Source organism: Gossypium hirsutum, chromosome D06, assembly GCF_007990345.1.
Source record: "Gossypium hirsutum isolate 1008001.06 chromosome D06, Gossypium_hirsutum_v2.1, whole genome shotgun sequence".
NCBI lineage: Eukaryota > Viridiplantae > Streptophyta > Magnoliopsida > Malvales > Malvaceae > Gossypium > Gossypium hirsutum.
Genome location: NC_053442.1, coordinates 50,309,968 through 50,320,096, shown reverse-complemented (window position 1 = coordinate 50,320,096; position 10,129 = coordinate 50,309,968).

The following is a 10,129-nucleotide window of genomic DNA, read 5'->3' as shown; positions in this document are numbered from 1 at the left end:
TTTATAGTCCTGAAACCACTATTCTGATTTCACTTAAAACGGGCTATTACATCATGCGTTTAAATCATACATAAGCTTAATATCTCAACACATTATATTATTCAGTCAAACATTCTCATATCTCATAACTCAAATATGCAATTACAAACTCAATCAAACATTCATACTATCAAACTAGCAATTTTGCCAACATGTCAATATTTTATGGCTCGAAACATACCTAGTTCGGCCACTCACAAAATCAATAATTTGGATATTATGTCAATCCAATCAGCAAGCTAATTTATCATATATAACATGATATTTAATAATTTTCAAACAATTTTATGAGTTTAAGACCCACACCTTATTTTTCGCTTCCTCAAAGCACACTAGCGAATCTTCCAAATTTCCTTAATAATTCCTTAAACGAACCAAAACCAAAATTCAGTATAAATTCAATCAATTTACCCTTAAACCAGCCCCCAAACACCCACTTACGAATTTAAACCCGTCTTTGAAATTATAACTATTTTATGAATCCAAACTAGTTAGATTCCTTACATTGTATCGAAGCAAACCGTACGTACAATCATTATTCGCCTTTACCAATGATTTGGGGCGTTTGGGTCAGCACCTAATTCAATAATATACTGGAAAATCAGTTGCAAATTAATTATTAAATTCCTTCATCTAATCAATTCATAACCCTTACCCGACAACTATGTTGAAATAACAAATTAGTTATCCTTAATTGTACTTATGCTTCACAATTTGTGGGATCTGATTGGCTGATTGATCAAGAACATCTCTAGCTAATTAACATGTGACTAAAAGCTAGTTAGAAGGATTCAATAACACAATTTAATGCTGGAAAAATATGGGCAAGACCCAAGAAAAAAATAGCCCCCTTTCTTGCACATAGGCACACGCACCACTACCCGTGGTGGCCAAAATTGGAGTTGAAGTTTAAAACGGTTTGAGATCTCATTAAAATTTGGAAAAATACCTTTGAAATAATTTTAAATCCCCCAAATTAAAAATATGGAAATTTTACTTTTTAATTGACAAGAGTACTCAAGAAATTGAAGATAAAAGAGATCTTACCCAAGCCAGTTGAGAGAAACGATAATAACACTTTCTTGGCAATGTTCAAGACCACTCTTGGGGTTCAAGATTTCAGATTTGGGGCTGATTTAGATGATGATAAATTTTAGAAATAGAGTAAAGGATATGGTGCACAATCTTGATGTAAAAAGAAGAAGAAAGATATGGTAAAATGGGAGGTGTAGGTGACGACAACAATGGGAGAAATAAAGAAAATTGAAGAGAAAAGAGGAGAGGAATAGGGTGAATGCCTAGGATAGGGAAAAATTGAATTAAATGCTGAAAAGTACAATGAAAATTTGTATTTATACTTAGGGTTCAAGTGTATGGATGAAAACAATTGATTTTGTAAAATTTAATTATTTCGAAAGGGAAAGGATTCAAACTTGGGACCTCATTTAATTTCCATGTTTTCTCATGTTTCTTTTAACCATTGGGATTTTTCCTCATTCTTGAAATAATTTTGCAATATTAATTTAAAGAAAGGCATGTCACATACTAGGGTTTAAGGCAAATTTTGAAAAATAATAAAAATGGGAAGAGAGAAGTGATTTGAACTTGGGTTTCAAGGAACGTTTCATTAACACTTAACCAACAAACCAATACTTCATTTGTTTCCTAAAAACGGATAGATAATATCAAAAATTAAGACATGACCACTCTTTCTCGATTCACAAACCCGATTCTACTAACCACCAATTTTTGGGATGTTACACCTTTAATTCTTAAAATAGGACTGATTTGTAAAAGAGTCAAAACTGAGAGTTTTTATGAAGTAATTTACCCGGGATTTTAAAATCAACCTAAAAACCTCATTCGCCAAATTGATTTCACTATAGTTTACTCCACATAGTAGTTCTTATCATCCATTCCATTCTCCCAACTCTTCCAATCAATTTTTACTTCCAAATCCTAATCCCTATTGATTTCCAACATTATTTGAACCATAAATCCCCATTGAAACAAAGAGAAACACCCAAAAACCTCACTAATCTCATCATCTTCTTAAATAGTGTGTTTTCACGAATTTGTGTTAAAGCTCGTATTTCTTCCATCGAAGGTAACCATTCATCTTTCTAATAGTTTTAAATGATATCTAGTCTCTTAAACTGAATTTTTAGCCATTAAGATGAATGTTTTAAATAAAAGTTGAAAAGTTGGTTATTAATGGTGGATTCTAGGATTGTGGATTAAAATGTGGTTTTAAAGTATTTTTCAACTTGTTTTGACATTTTTAAAAGGTTTCTAAAAGTTACATTTAAGTTTATTTAAGAATTTTTTGAGTTTTAATGAATTTTAATCATAATGGCCAAAACTTGTTGCAAAATGTTGATACCATGAACTGAGTAGTTTGGTGTAGTTTAAAGGTTGGGAATTAGTTATAAATGAGTATGTAGATGAACAAATTTTTTTTGTGTGAAAAGATTAAGTGTAGGTCGAGATATACAAATTTGAAGTTTTTTATGTCGAAGGTTTCAGTTAAAAAAAAAGAATGTAGCTTAGGCCATTTTTTTACTGTTTAAGGTGAGTTAATAATTGAATTTTGTTTATATGTTTATGTGGTTTGTCTTGTCAAAATTTTGGAGTCAATAGGGCCTTCAATAAGTAGAGACAAAGGTAAAGGAAAGGTCGTCTGAGCTTTCGCCTTTTTGGGGAAAGCATATATCTAGTGAGTGTTTTGGAATCGCTGCTTGTAGATGATTCATTGTGTAATTAGGAATTTAGAGTTCGCCTAAACCCTACTCTAAATTCCAAGTGTAAAGTGTTCTCACACCTATGTTTAAATGTGTTATATGTGTGCTTGTGCAATTTTGAAAATATGAACAAATATGAGATGTTATAACATGTGCCATAAGCTTATTGTTGTGAAAGAGAATATGTGGGTATGTTATTCATGACATGTGATAGTAAATATGTGAGTATGTTTTCATACCATGTGACAGTGATTATAATGTGCTAACGATGTAAATATGCAATGAATATGTGCGAAAAATCGATAAGTAAATATGTAATAATAATGTGGATATTTTGGCCATATGATTTTATGATTCCGTTGGATATAGTTGGCATGCCTAGGATTGTGAGTACTCACCTTTGTGATATGATTTTAGGGCGATGAGGCCCAGGGAAAGTTTTCGGAGAGATAAGGGAATGTGAACTTGTAACACCCTATACCCGGCCTAGATGCGATGTTGAATATCAAGATGCCACACCACCGTCTCACGGCGACTTCATTGTAATTATCAGAGTTGAAGTACATGCAGTTCTGTTTTACTTTAATTATTCTAGAATTTATGAGAATATCAAGTCATGCAAGCTTATTTTAGTGTTTAATCATACTAACATACTACAAAAAACATAAAATGTACATATCTCGAGCATTGGGACCACTTAGCAAATTTTTCCAAAAATGTTACGGAGGTATCGATACCAGCTGTATGGTATCAATATTTCCTTTAAGTGGTATTGATATCACCTAGAAAATCTATACCAAATTGACATATTGTTTCTCGCCAAATTTCAAAACATCGAAAAATATAGGTACCTTTCGCAAGGTATCGATAATTACACCATGAGTATCAATACACGAGCCATGGTATCGATACCAAATCTCTATTATGGCTTCTTGCACATTTCAAAACACAGAGGTATCGATTTTAAAACCTGATTATCGATACCTCTACTCCAAACCTAAAAAATATAGCATATATAAGTAATTAACCCAGTCCAATTTAGTTCCTAGACATCATGCATCAATTACTTTGGCAAATAATCCTTCAACGGCTTAATTAACAAGTTAATATCGCAAAATCATGTTTAAGCAAGTAACGCCAATCCATCCTCAAGTTTATGAGCCCAAGCATAACAATAACATGTAATCCTTATAAACTGAACCAAAAACCAGCAAAATGTCAAAAAGTTAACATGGCTATAAACAAGTCTACCACATTGCCTTTTTCTGCAAAACGTAAATAAATATAGAACACCTACGAAATAATGCAAAAGTCTTGCTTGGATCACCTCTCGGAACCACACCACTTACATTGGCACACATCTAATCTGCAATGGTTAAAGAAGGGAGTGAGTCAGCTTAACAACCTCAGTGAATGCCTAGAATAACTACCATGCAAACAGTTCATCAAGCATTAATGAAACAACCATATAACACTACCTTAACAGTTCAAACTTTAGTGTCGTAATATTCTGACTTGTGCATTATTTTCTAGTTCATTTACATGGTGAACATATTCACTTTTAATCATATAGCATATTTCATATGTAGTCACCTAACATACAAGCATATATCACTATACTCATAATCTCATGACGTTTAAGCATATGTCATAATACTCGTAAAATCACATAACATTCAAATATATACCACAATACTCTAAAGCATCTTTATAGATAAATTGCGTAATGGTCACATGTCATATAAACACACATCACAATACACAAATATTCATAAGTTAAGATAAATTGACACTTATAAGTTATGAAACATAAAAGTGAGCTCTATCATCACTAATTAGATACACGGATCTCCAACACACCAAACATAGACTCATAGAGTCAAACATGTCCCAAAAGTGAAGCAAAAAGCTAACACTCTCCGTATTTTCCCTCACATGTCCCATTGAATAGAGCTTAGCTCACATTCCCTTATCCCTCCAACTTGTCCCAAGGTCTCAACGCCCAAAATCACTATACATATAGGTGAGTACTCACAATCCTATGACATGCCAACTATATCCAATGGTTTCAATAATCACAAGGCCAAAATATCCGAAATCAAACACACATCACTTATCGATTATTTGTGAATAAACATTGCATATTTGCATCGTTAGCAAAACACTGTCACTAACATTTAACATATACACAACATGTACATATTTGCACTTTCACAACAGTTATCATAACCACATAAGACATGTTATAGCATCTCATCTCAATTCACATATTCACAAACACATAAGCACTTTATTCACAAGAAAACATAGGTATGAGAAAGCTTACATCAGAATTTAGAGTAGGGATTTAGGCTACTGCTAAATTCCCAAATAATGCATTGAATCATGTCGATAAGTAATTATACCAAACACTCACCAATTACACTTTCGTTGAAAAGTCGAAAGCTCAAACAAGTTTTTCCTTGCCTTTATCTCTACTCGCAGAAGGTCTTATCGAATTTGCAACTTTTACACAACAATTCACACAACAATGCATTCAATAATCAGCTAAGAACTCGCCACAAGAAATAAAGAGCATAAGCCTAAGCTATGTTCCCATGTAACCGAAACTTAAGATAGCAAACCTTAAATTCGAATATCTCGATCTATACTTAATCTTTTAACCTAAAACCAATTTCGTTCATCTTATAATTCACCTAAAACTAATTCCTAACCTTTAAAATACAATAAAATACTCAATTCATATTATCGACTTTTTTGACATCTTTTATGACTATTTTTCGAAAATTCATTAAAACTCAAGAATTTTTTAAAAAAACATCAAAGTAAAGTTAGAAACCTTCTAATCATGTTAAAAAAAGTAAAAAATTACTTTGAAACCATGTTTTTATTCAAAATATCAAAATCCACCATTAACGACCAAATTTCGGCTTTTATTTAAAACATGTGATTTAATGGATAAAAACTTGGATTTAAAGACTAAATAACATTTAAAACTAATAGGAAGATGAATCATTACCTTAGTTGATGAAAAACCGAGCGTATGATCAAAAACCAAAAAAACCCACAAGCTTGACAATGGAGGAAGTTATGGTGTTTTTAAGTGATTTTCTTGGTCTTTTATAGAGGTTTATGGTTCAAGGGTGATAGGAATCAAAGAGGAATAGGAATTGCAATTCAAAATTGATTGAAATAGCAAGATAGAATCAAGGGACGATAACACTAGTTTTGGGAAAGAGTTAATGTGAAATAGGTAGGAAGGAAAAAATACGTAGGTTTTTAAAATTTGGTCTAACTGACTGTTAAAAACTCACAACTTTGACCCTTTTTCAAATTAGTCTAATTTTCAAAATTAACTTTTATTAGCCTATAGCGATTAACTTTTACAATTTTTACGATTTAGTCATTTTCTTTAATTAACTAGCCAAACATCAAAATTAACAAACCAAATTAACTTTGACACTTTATGAATTTAGTCATATTTTCAACATTAACTCGTATTAGCCCATAGCGATTAACTTTTGCAGTTTTTACGATTTAGTCATTTTCTTTAATTAACTAGCCAAACATCAAAATATTTAATAAAAATATTTACGGGTTCAATTTACAGAAACGAGGTCCGAATACCTCATTTTCCTAAACCACTTGACTTTAGTTACAAAGCACTTGTACTTAACAAATCATACAATAAGCCAAAAATTATCATATCAAAATTAAATATAATACTACACTTGATCATAAATATTATTTACTAATATTTACGGATTCACTCATCAGATTTGTGGTCCTAAAACCACTGTTTCTTACACCCTTGGAAAACGGGCTATTACAACTCTCCCCCCTTAGAAAATGTTGTCATCAAAATTTCTCACCTTATAATAGCCAGATTACTGTGTTCATAGATTCTTTGACTTTTCAAGTCAAATATGTCCCAACTAGCTTGTTCTCACACAATTGAACTAGATGATACAACACCATAATATGTTCACCTGAATCCGAATTACCCCTTCTAATTGACCATTTGTTTGCACCATATCTTCATAAATTTTTGATACATACAACTCAACTAGCTTTCCAAGGGTGTAACTTGTTCCGACTAGAATAAAATGAGCTGATTTCATCAGTCTGATAAAAATGATTCACATCAAGTCTTTCTTTCTCGATGTCAAAGGTAGTCTAGATACGAAATCCATCATGACTCATTCATATTACCAATCAAAAATTATAATAAATCATAATAATTCAAATAGAACTTGATACTTAACTTTGACCTATTGACCTACCAGACATCTTGGTACAAACTCTAAACTTTCATGTTTCATTCTCGGCTACCAATAACTCTATCTCAAGAAATTACACATTTTGTCGCTACCTGATTGAATGAAATACACAGTTCTATAAGCATCATGTAAGATGTCTCGCATAATCTCAAAATTACTCAGCACACATAGTTGATTTCAAAAATATAAACTATTATCACAATCCATACTAGAATAGTGATCTGGTCATTCTGAATCTATTCCAGTTCAGCTAATAATTTCAAATCTTTTCTTTGCATTTCACAAATTCTCTAAAGAGTTATCATTTTAACTCTCAATTTTGATATAATTGAACTAGTATAAATTAAGACCATCTGAGTGAAGCATTGCTATAGTAATGAATTCCTTCTTGGGCTTAAACTAAATTAGTACCAGAGCTTCTGTCAAAAAAGTTTTCAATTGGTCAAAACTCTACTAGCACTTAACTGATCATACAAATTCAACGTGTCCTTGTAATAGCTTCATCATCAGCAATATAATTATTGAGAAATTATTAATAAATCAATTGTTGAATAAGTTTTCAAATGATGAGCATGCTCTGAACTAGTTTCATAATAGATCAGTATATTATAAAAAAGAAAACCACAATGAACCTGTCGAGATGTAATTGTTGCGAGAGAATTAACCAATCCAAAGGTACAACTTGAAACCCATAATATCCGTAACTAGTTTTGAATGTTATTTTCGACAAATAAACATCTTTAACTCACAACTGATAGCAACCAGATTTGAGATCAATCTTTGAAAACACTGTACCACATTTCAGTTGATCAAATAGATCTTCAATATGAGGCAACAAATATTTATTATTTATCGTGACATTATTCAACTTTCGATAATCTATATACAAACCCATCAACCCGTCTTCTTTTTTCACAAATGAAAAAGGTGCGCCTTAAGGTATTTTGGTGCGAAAAGAACGGCTAAAAATACTGCAATTAGGATTTTACTAGCTAACAATGAACAAAGATGCATATGAGTTTGTATAAGGATGCAATAGATGCCAAAGAACTCGAAGTATATCAAGAAGAGATGAAATGCCACAAATAGGGATACTTGAGGGAGTGGTACTTGATGTATAGGGAATCGACTTCATGGGACCTTTTCCAAGTTCCTCTGGGAATCAATACATCTTGCTAGCTATCTATTACATTTCTAAATGGATTTATGTAGTGGCATTAACTAAAAATGACACAAAAACAGTACTTAAATTCCTATGAGAAAACATCTTCGCTAGACTTGGAACACCCTGGGCATGGTGAGTGATGAATGATCTCATTTTTGCAGCAAATAGTTTGAAGCCACTCTAGCCAAGTATAGTGTAAGACACCGAATGACAACAACATACCATTCACAAGCTAATGGCCAAGTAGAGGTGTCCAATCAAGAGATTAAGAGAACTTTGGACCAAACGTTAAATCCAAGCAAGAAAGATTGGGCAGCAATACTAGATAATGCTCTGTGGGCTTACAAAACAACATACAAAACTCCGTTAGGCATGTCCCCATATAAATTAAATTACAGAAAAATTTTTCATTTGTCGATTGAATTAGAGAAAAAAAAACATACTGGGTAATTAAAGAATTGAACTTAGACCAAGAATCGGCCAAGAAAAAAAACTATTCTAATTACAAGAGTTGGAATAATCTCGTTTCATGGCTTATGAAAACACTAAATTTTATAAAGAAAGGAGCAAACTTTGACATGATGCTAAAATACGAAAATGAGCATTTTTTCTGGACAAAAAGTCCTCTTGTTTAACTCGAGGCTAAAATCATTTCATGGCAAGTTGAAATCTAGGTGGACTGACCCATACACTATTAATCAAGTGACACCTCATGGGGCAATCAAACTTATTGGGAAAGGAGGACAACATTTTCTTGTAAATGGACATAGAGCAAAAAATTATTTTGGGGAACATCAAAAGAAGTAATCAACACCAAAGCCTTACAATGTAAAACTTCATGGAGTCAATGTAGAAGTGAAGACATCATAGGAATGAATGAGAAACATATGTAGAAAGTGAATCAACCAAAGATCTTGAAGCAGAACAAAAACACGATAGAAACTGTCTTCCATGTGGAGACAATAGCCAATGTCGCAACACTAAACAAAATTCACACAGGTAAACTGTCTTCAACATCGTGACACCCCTACGTAACCTACAGTCCGAGTTTACTAACTTCTGATGTGTTTGTAGTAGAATTTTAGTAGATTTAGAATTCTTTATACCTCTTACTGATCATGAATCATACACCTAATACAACTTTACCTCTCATTCTTATTATCATCTTCCTTTAATGATTAATAGGCCACTAAAATCTCTTCTTCCTCTTCCAACATTACGAAAATAGCAAGATTTCTCTGTCGCTGTTCAAGAAGATCAATAATCCCAACAATGAAATATCGCAACATATTCAGGTTTGAGTAATTACAAATTATTTTATAACATCTTGAATACATATGTTCAATTTTAGGAAAACAACATAAGAAAATATTTACAACAGTTGTAGCCCTATACATTTATCCAAGAATAGGGGTTTGACACGATAATGAGAAACTATAAAGAAGTGTGGAAATTGCAACAAGGGTGTGGGAAATTGTTGTTTGAGAAGTTCAATAATCCCAATAATGACATATCCTAGTATATTCAAGTTTGAGTAATTACAAATTCTTGTTGTTTGAGTAATTTTTTTATTATTAGACTACTAAGTTCTATATCTTACACTGTAAATAGGCATTCATCAATTGAATGTACCAGATGATATAGAGAATACAGGGAAACAAACATGCTAGTATGTATTATAAATTGTTGAATTTGTGATTGTTTGGTTGATTGAAGTCGTGAATATTGAGATACCTAGGGATGACCATAGGCCTTATGTGACCTAGCTAGACATGTTCATGAATTGACATCATATTAAATAATTGCATTTACTACCATTTGTATATTGCTAGGATAGTCAAATTACCTTTATAATTTATTGATGGATCCATATATTTTAAAACATTAATGTTTGTATGCCTTGT